The 9,828-nt window shown below is 37.4% G+C and overlaps 1 protein-coding gene and 2 long non-coding RNA genes across 7 annotated transcripts in view; 2 read left to right on the forward strand and 1 right to left on the reverse strand.

Moving 5' to 3' along the window:
* LOC108885088 (dipeptidyl aminopeptidase-like protein 6) overlaps nucleotides 1-9,828 on the forward strand; it is a 178,952-nt gene that overhangs the window by 139,532 nt on the left and 29,592 nt on the right. The gene's annotated exons all lie outside the window — the stretch shown is intronic.
* On the forward strand, nucleotides 1,222-4,557 carry LOC127139232 (uncharacterized). The gene is made up of 3 exons (XR_007809257.1): nucleotides 1,222-4,228; nucleotides 4,363-4,401; nucleotides 4,512-4,557. It is a non-coding gene; the product is annotated as an uncharacterized LOC127139232 (long non-coding RNA).
* On the reverse strand, nucleotides 7,179-9,114 carry LOC127139233 (uncharacterized). The gene is made up of 3 exons (XR_007809259.1): nucleotides 9,006-9,114; nucleotides 8,573-8,858; nucleotides 7,179-8,254 (listed from the first exon to the last, which is right to left on the reverse strand). It is a non-coding gene; the product is annotated as an uncharacterized LOC127139233 (long non-coding RNA).

Below are 9,828 nucleotides of genomic sequence, written 5' to 3' on the forward strand. Positions count from 1 at the left end.
GTTAGTTCTCAGTCTTTGTTGATCTGTACACACATCCAGGGTCCTGGGCCTGCATGTAACCATTACGTTATCATGGCATATTTAAAAGTTGTTCCTGTTCGATGCTTCTTTAATGCACCTGTGTTACTGGGGCATGCATTTTTTTACTCAGTAAATCTTAGCACAGTTCGTCATTGTTACATCCCTACCTTGTGCAGCTCCTTTTGCTGTGTCCTTGGATTTTGGTGCTGACTTGCTGGCTGCCTGTGTTATTTAGAGTACACCTTTTGAAGTGGCGATAATCATGGAATCTGTTGTCCGTTGTTTGTTTAAATTCATGGACGTTTTTCAAAGTTTTCAGGGTGTATAAGGTAAAATGAGAAGGGTGCAGTTCTTTGAACATAGTGCTGACTTCATGGAGGTGTGTCAGTGGTGTCTAAGGTTAGAACTTTGCTTGGGCCCTAGTACCTAAAGTTATGCAAGTTCCATATAAACCAAATAATGAGAAAGAAAAAATCTATATTATTTGTGTTTCAGAATAGAAGTATGTGTGTGAAACCAAAGTGTTTTTTCCAGCCTTAATGATGAATTCAAAAGCAAAAGAGGCAGTGACTAATGAAGCCAGCAGGCAGCGCTGATTGGCATTCTTGATAAGCATAAATGACTTCAACTGTGAAAACTGGCCAGCAGCAGGTTGGCAGTAGCCCAGGGTGGTTTCATATTTTGTCAGCAGGTTCATACTTGAGGTTTTTGCTCGTTTGTGCGCTCTGCCATTCATTTGTTAGCATGCTCATTTATCAAGTCAGTCAGAAATAGAATTCAAACTCCATGGTGCTGCCAGTACAGTGTTGCAACAGTAGAGAAAAAAATGTGGAAAATAATGTGGAATTCCCTTTCAAGAGCCATACACAAATGAAACTAAATTACTAGAAATATAAGGGGGGTGATTTTTAATTAAAACTCCTATTGAATTTTTTATGAACCTATTTTTCACAGCACATCTAAGCCAATGGGTGGCAAAGATTTAAGACTGTATTACTGCATCGGAAAATTCATTTTATTTAGTCTCTGACAGACACCATAATTCTCCCCCAGTAGCTTGTGTCACTTTTATCAGACCAGTCATCTTCTGCAGCCTTGGGCATGGACAAATGACCTGGAACCGACAAGAAAAATCCCATTTCATCCAGAACTTAACACTGTAACCCCAGTTCACCTCGTGGCTAATAATATAGCTCACAGAAACTACTTCTTTCAATTGCCTGAGTGTGTTTTGTAATCACATGGTGATATATTACATGAAGGTTAGGGTCATTTAAGTAGTATTTCCATGCATTTCTGTGATGCTCAAATTATTTCTCTCTCTGTTTCTGCCACTTTTATGGTCAAGGTAAGAGGACATTTTTAAGTAATCTGCTCCATCAGTCTGCATTTTAAGCTTGATGGCTGCTTACTGTTAAGGTGAATCACATTATGTGTGAAAAAAAAAGAAAAAAAATCCTAAGAAGGCATTTTCTTCTTACTAATCCAACTAATCAGCCTGGTAATGTTTTATTCTAGCATGATATATTTGTTGAGGACTTTCTCACAGCTCTCTTGGAGTGTTTCAACCCTCTCGACAAGCACAAAACATACTCAGGAGATCACTGAATGCAATGAATATACAGTAGTTGTGCCTCCAAGAGAGGGTCAGGTGGGACCAGATCTGAAGGACTACAATGAGCAAAAAATCTTACTCTTATTGATTACAGTGCAGAAGAAGGTAACTTCACTTCAACAGACCAGAGTCCATTTTCCTTTAAGTAGTAACAACTAGACTTTCTGCACAGTTCTGTCTTTCTAATTAAGCTGCCATATAGCACATGAGGCAAAAAGCGTTTTTAGCATTAATGAAGCCTGCTACAGTTCAATGAAGCCGTTGAGTGGTGCAGCAAGTGGTTTTTCTGCCTTTTTTTGCCCTGAGTTCTGCCTCTGAGGTTACATACAGGCTGTGCGACGTTACTGTGTAGGTTATTGGGGGGGCAGCTGAAGCAGCCTGAAAGGAAAACCTGCAGACATTAATCAGGGCTGAAAAAAAGATACTGCAATCTAGAAAATAATTTCATCTGTATTTTTATTTAATGTTAATAATGTTTGAGAAGTATGCTTTTCTGGAAGCAAAAAATAAGAACATAAGTTCAGCACAGATATATCAGAAAGTTATCAGGCACCTGAAACAGTGATTTTGAAGTAAGGTTACAATACAGGCTCTACAGTGTTGTTGTTTTTCATTGGCCAGTATGCTTGCAACTTAGGCTTTCACTTGTTCCCAGATCCCAGCACCTACTTTGGGAGTAGAGTGACTGATTAAACTGATGCTCAAAACCCTGAAGATAGGACCAAAGTTTCTGGCAATTTCTATTGTAAATGACATGTTCTAATAATAAGCCCATGGGAGATGAATTGTACAAACTCAAAATGTAGCACTGGTCCTTCTCTCTCACTTCCTCTGTCTTACTCGAGTGTGTCTCCCTGTATCTCTGCCTCCCACTCTCCCCACTTCCTGGCGCTCCCTGTGCCTCCCTGGAGTGAGGCTGGGTTAGGGCTGTGCCCAGGGCAGCAGGCTATATTAATAAGACATACTGCTGTGGAAAGGTATAGATCAGAGGAGAAAACAGCGCTCTGGGCTAATGCACAGCAAATGAAGGTAGAGGGGAAGGAGAAAGAAAGGGAGGGAGGAACCCAGAAAGAGATAGATTGAGGGGAAGACATAATGCCTAGGGTACTGTGAAAGAATGGATGGCTCGATGCCTATGAAAGAGCAGAAAACAAAGAGTTGGATATGTGAAGGGGGGATGATAAGGTCTAAAATGATGAACTCAGCAGGAGGGCTTATATAAAGGGCAGTGATGGGAAGGATTTGAGTGATCCACGGTGTCTTAGGGAGCGCGGATGAAGGAGAAGATCAGCAACTCGGTGAGGAATAAAGATGAAAAAGGTACCTTAAAGAGATGCAGTTTAAAATGAAGCCTGAGTATGAAAACAGAGTAAGTCATGAAGCAAAATAACGTCCAGTCAATCTCTCTGACCACTGATTTATCACCATATTCTCTTTCTTCTTACCCATTCAGGCCCCATCGTCTGCAATTACCATTTTATATATATAAGAGTAGACCGTTTATCAAGATGCCAAATGGAGTCAAACTGAAATAATGGGTCATGCTGAAAAAAGCAGTACTCATTTATTTATCATCATGATTTCCATGAAGGAGTCCATTTTATACCCTTGTTAGTATGCCAATGGTTTTTAACAAGGAGACAAAAGCTGTTGAGGGGGCGTTTGGCTATGCCAATCTAAAAATGTCTGAAACTGCTCTCCCAAGCACGTTCTGAATTAAAGCCATTGTGATGGTAATTTCGTCACCCCTAATGGACAATTAGATATGCTAGCAGATAGAGAGCACTCTGCATAACAGTCTCTGGGTTCTAATTACTTCACCAAATGGTGTGGTTGCTCGTGCGCCTATGGATCACTAAGGCAATAAGACAGAGGAGCACAGATAGATTGAAGGTGAAAGGGGGCAGTTGCTGTATTAAACCTATCCTTCCCTGATAAAGGTCTGATGGATGAGGAGCTGTGTGAACTTTCATACGTCTGTCAAATAATGGCTCCCTTCAAGGGTTTCCTCCAGTGGCCTGAACTCACTGTGTTTGTGCTGAAAGCTTTTGTATTCAGGAGTATTGGAAGCTGAGTCTTTTCTCTAACACTGACCTAGGTCAGATCACTTAGAGCACTTTAATCCTACTTGAAAGTTGAAAAATTCTCTTTCAAAATTTTGATTTATTTGGGACAACTGTTGCTGGACATTGTGTGAAGGACCACAGAGGTCTATGAGCCCTTAAAAACCCACATTCTCAATCAGCTTCTTGTTGTGAGTGACAGTTTCCTGCCTGGCTTAGGACACTTCCTTCCTTATTTCACGAGAGACTTTTTTTCCTCTGAGCTCTCAGTGGGTGGAGCTCCGGTGATATCACAGTTGTTTGTCTGCGTCTGACACAAGCGAAATGCAGCTGGTAGGCAGCTGGTAAGTGATTATCCAGATGAGAAGCGGTTCACGAAATGCCTTCTTTTTTTTAAGGCTGCTTAAATCAATCAAACTGAGTGCCAAAAGTTGTTTTTCTTAACATGGCTTAATGGCTTGCAGTCCTCACACATGGCTGGGAGGAGACAAGTTGGATAATGCTAATGTATGGGGACCACTTCATGAAGGTAATGTAACTTTTATGGCTATGTTTAGCTAGCTGTTTCCTTACGCTACTTTCTGTCATTAAAGATATAGTTTTGTCTTTGCTGTGTTGGAGTTTGTACCTATGTAATTTCACAACAATATCTACATGTTGCAGGAAGCTTCAGCAACACCTCTAATGACTGCAGGCTGTCAGGTAAAAAAAAACAGCTTTCTATACATAAGAAAAGTGAATTAAATACAAAGTCAGACGAAACAATCCTCTTCAATCTGTTGTGAACATGTTACTTTCACTGTCACTTTTAGTGCCTACACTGCAAAGACTGTGAGACGGGGGTTCTGCCTTTTCAACGATGAAGATAATGTTACATCAGACAGGAGACATGCCTACTATTTCCACATCCAGGTACAGCTTCTGACTTCATTTTGGATGCTGACTTTTTATGGACTTATATTGACATTTTTGTTGAGAGAATTTTGCCTGATATGGATGGGGGTGATGTTATTCCCAAACTTGAGAATTTTCTTCAGAAACCGTAATTTCCAGAAGTGTTGAATGCAAGTTACAAGAAAAAAATACATTTCCATCCACTGCTCTTCTGTGAACATCAGAAGCTGGTGCTTCTTCTATCCTCCTTCCTACCCAGAAAGCCTTTCTGTTTTTATTTGACACAGTTGCAGCTTCATATTATTGTTATTTCTGATTTTTCTACATAGGGCTCAAACCAGCAAATCACAGAGACAAGAGACAGACACAGATTTATGGAAGGTCAGTGTATGTTTATTTTAATTACTTATAACTGATCTGCCTCAGTCATTATCTCAGCTATAGTTTGATGGTTTAAAACCCATTCTTTATTTTTTTATTCTTTGGCCAACAATTTAAAATGTAATCTACATTTGCCATATTTCTATCACAAAGATAGAAAAGCAGTTTTTACCTTATGTAATTCTGTGATTAGACCACACATTGGTTTCTTTGTGGATTTACTGTGTTTCTATTTTGATGGTTTTAAAGTTGCTGAGGTTTGTTTCTTTTTTTCTTTTTTTGTCACAGGACTCAAACCAGCAAATACTTCTCAGCTCTTAAAGGAGAAACAGACATGAAAACATTTACAGGTCAGTGTTAATTTATTCTTTTCAGTCTGTCTCTGTCATTATCTCAACTGCAGTTTAAAACCTGTTTGGAAGACACATCACAAAGTTGAAGCTGCTGTAACTTAATTAGTTTTATTATTGTTAATTAGTATTTTTCCACAAAAAATAAGTGTAAAACCTTATCTTAAAATGCAGGTAGCTGTGTAAAAAAGTAAAACCTGTAAATGCTCCATTTAATTTAGCACCTGCATGTAGAGAATATTTGGCGTTTTGCTTAATGAAATGATTTGTATGACAACATGACAGAACAAAGTGTCTCCACTTGAATAACAGTCTGTGTATTTGTCTGTCTAAATAACAACTTCATAACTCTGTTGTTTTCTTTCATCTTCAGGTCCAGTGGCTGCAGCTTGCAGCTTGCATTATCAAGCTTAGAAAAGATTATGCTTTTAAGATATTTTAAGCATCATCATATCTGATCTGATTTTTGAAATATTTTCCTATCTTCACCTCATCCTGTAGTTTCTGTGAATTCACCTGAAAAACAAAGAGCGTTTATTGAAAACCATGCATTTGACTGATGTTTAAATTCTTCCTTTTCACATGAATAAACTCAATCAAATTCTGCTCATTGCCAGACTCTGCCACATTTACTCCAAACAGTGGGTGTGAGGTCGGGTTCTGCCACCATAACATGCCGCATGTATTAAGATTTATGTATATATACCAATTAGCTAAATCTGAGTCTCAATGTGAAACTGCTTTTATTAAGAGAAATTAAGTGAGAGATTGTGATTGTATTTTGACTATTTCAAGTTCAAGTTAACATCACTAAAAATTTACACAATATCTGGTCCAGGATGATGAGGACCAGACGCAGTTTAGGTCCCCACATACTCCTGTTAATCCCAGCTCTCCAGAACAGAAGAGGTGGAGAAACATGGGCAGAAATATGTGCCATCCAGAAACTGAATTTGAATTACATCATCTGAAATATATTTATTTTTTAATTTGAATAATTGCATTTAAAAAACTGAACAGAATTTGCATACATTGGAATTGGATGTAATATTTAGCTCTCTACGTATTTCCACATTCGGTATTCACATTTCAATTTCAGTTCTCAAAAATTCTGTTCCTAAAAATTCAATTTACTTCCGGGTCATTCAGGAAGCTCACTCAAGCGCAGCGTGCAGAACTCCCTTCCGGTCATTGAGCACTTTCTTTATGTTTCGTTTTGGCCATTTCCGTCACTCCAATTAACCATGAACTTGTAGGTAATGATAATATATCCCTGGGAATTACACATGTCCAAGAAGCGTTATTTGTATCTGCTTCTACCCTGCCTATTATTGGCTAAACCCTCGTCTGCTAAATGCTAACGTTAGCTTAGCGGTGATGCTAAGCAACGCCGAGGCTGAGAGCGACGCAGCCTTGGCCTTGACGTTGTCTCCGATTGCTGCAGCTACGGTGGGTAAGTAAATGTCAAACGGTTTAGCACAACTATATCTACAGCTAAATTATTCAACTGTCTGATGTTGAAATTACTTAATCAACGATTAGTCTAATCAGTATTTTGACTGTTACTTAATATTTGTCCAAAGTTTTGCCTGCTTTACAAAACTGCTTCTAAGAAACGTTATGGTTATTCGATTTAGTTCTTTTGATCTAGCTCTGCTTACTCACATTTAACCTATCGACAATAGCACTGCATGTAATTTGTTAAGAAGGAAATAGATCCTTAGATGTTGGCCCTGTGGTGGACTGACGATCTGATGTATAGTGTCTAGGTCAGAATAGTGAATTACATAAAAAGTCAGACATCATTATTCTCCAGTCTGTTGTTTTAAGTGTTCTTTTCTCTGTGACTTTTAGTGCCTCCACTGCAAAGCCAGATGAGGTTAATGTGCGCCTGTGTGCTGCCTTATCAACGACGGAGATGATGTTTCACCGGACAGGAGCCATGTTTACTACTTCTACGTCCGGCTTCATGTTGTGGACGCTGTGGTGTGGAACTACAATGGCATTTTTGCTGAAAGAATTTTGTAATGATGTATTTCCCAACATGTAGTATGACAAAAGCTCACATCTGGTCAGGCACTTGATTCAGTCATATTTAGCAAATGGATGAATGACTAACGTACGTATCAGATGTATATTGAGAAGATTAAAGAATACAACAAAGGTCTTGGTGTTTTCTTATTCTCAAGAACTAAAACAGTGTAGAACTTGTAGAACTCTAAATTGGACTTAATTTAATTTATCCTAACGTTACTGAACTGCTTGAGTTACTTGATTACTTTATGTACTCAATTACTGAATTACAGGATCTTACTCTACTGATCAGCTATATTTATTCTATTATCTTATATACGCGATTACTTATTTACACGATAACCTGAATTACTCGAGTACTTTATCTACAAAATTACTTGTTATGCAATCACTGAACTGCTTGTTTACTGCATTACCTCAAGTAATCGATTACTTATTTACTCGATCTTCGAATTACTCAATTACTGAACTGCTTCAGCTACTTAAGCAATAGAGTATCTATTGCTTCGTGCACATGTAATTAATTTACTTGATTACTTTTTTAAACATCATTGAAATTCTTAATTACTCGATTACCTTAGGTAATTGATTACTTTTTTACTCCATTACTTGAGGTACTCAATTATTGAACTGGTTCAGCTACTTGACTACCTCTTGTAATCGATTACTTCTTTACGCTATTACTTCAAGTACTCACGTTACTAATTTACTTGATTACTTTTTTATGAAATCACTGAAAAAATGTTTACTCGATTACCTCGAGTAATAGATTGCTTACTTACTCTATTACCTCAAGTACTCACGTTACTAATTTACGCGATTACTTTTTTATGAAATCCTGGAAAAAATATTTACTCGATTACCTCAAGTAATAGATTACTTATTTACTCCATTACCTCAAGTACTCACGTTACTAATTTACTCGATTACTTTTATGAAATCCTGGAAAAAATATTTACTCGATTACCTCAAGTAATAGATTACTTATTTACTCCATTACCTCATAGTACTCACGTTACTAATTTACTCGATTACTTTTTTATGAAATCCTGGAAAAAATATTTACTCGATTACCTCGAGTAATAGATTACTTATTTACTCCATTACCTTCAAGTACTCACGTTACTAATTTACTCGATTACTTTTTTATGAAATCCTGGAAAAAATATTTACTCGATTACCTCGAGTAATAGATTACTTATTTACTCCATTACCTCAAGTACTCACGTTACTAATTTACTCGATTACTTTTTTATGAAATCCTGGAAAAAATATTTACTCGATTACCTCGAGTAATAGATTACTTATTTACTCTATTACTTCAAGTACTCACGTTACTAATTTACTCGATTACTTTTTTATGAAATCACTGAACTGCTCATTTACTCGATTACTTCATGTATCGATTACTTTTTTACTCTGTTACTTGTAGATACTCCATTACTGTACTGCTTTAGCTGCAGGATTACTTCATGTATCGATTACTTTTTTACTCTGTTACTTGGATACTCCATACTGTACGCTTTAGCTGCAGGATTACTTCATGTATCGATTACTTTTTTACTCTGTTACTTGCGATACTCCACTTACTGTACTGCTTTAGCTGCAGGATTACTTCATGTATCGATTACTTTTTTACTCTGTTACCTTGCGATACTCCACTACTGTACTGCTTTAGCTGCAGGATTACTTCATGTATCGATTACTTTTTTACTCTGTTACTTGAGATACTCCACTACTGTACCGCTTTAGCTGCAGGATTACTTCATGTATCGACTCTGTTACTTGAGATACTCCACTACTGTACCGCTTTAGCTGCAGGATTACTTCATGTATCGATTACTTTTTTACTCTCTTACTTGCGATACTCCACTACTGTACCGCTTTAGCTGCAGGATTACTTCATGTATCGATTACTTTTTTACTCTCTTACTTGCGATACTCCACTACTGTACCGCTTTAGCTGCAGGATTACTTCATGTATCGATTACTTTTTTACTCTCTTACTTGCGATACTCCATTACTGTACCGCTTTAGCTGCAGGATTACTTCATGTATCGATTACTTTTTTACTCTCTTACTTGAAATACTCCATTACTGTACCGCTTTAGCTGCAGGATTACTTCATGTATCGATTACTTTTTTACTCTGTTACTTGAAATACTCCACTACTGTACCGCTTTAGCTGCAGGATTACTTCATGTATCGATTACTTTTTTACTCTGTTACTTGCGATACTCCACTACTGTACCGCTTTAGCTGCAGGATTACTTCATGTAATCAATTACTTACTTACTCAACTATCTGAATTACTCAGTTACTGAACAGCTTTAGTTGCTTGATTACTTTGTTTACTCAATTTCTAAATTACTCAACTACTTTCAATACTCGATTACTTTATTAACTATTTGACTTATTTCCGCACTTATGTTAAGAAAGAGGATGGTTTGTGAAAGAATAAACAAACAGA

The sequence above is a fragment of the Lates calcarifer genome, linkage group LG24 (genome assembly GCF_001640805.2).
Source record: "Lates calcarifer isolate ASB-BC8 linkage group LG24, TLL_Latcal_v3, whole genome shotgun sequence".
In the NCBI taxonomy this organism is placed as follows: Eukaryota; Metazoa; Chordata; class Actinopteri; family Centropomidae; genus Lates; species Lates calcarifer.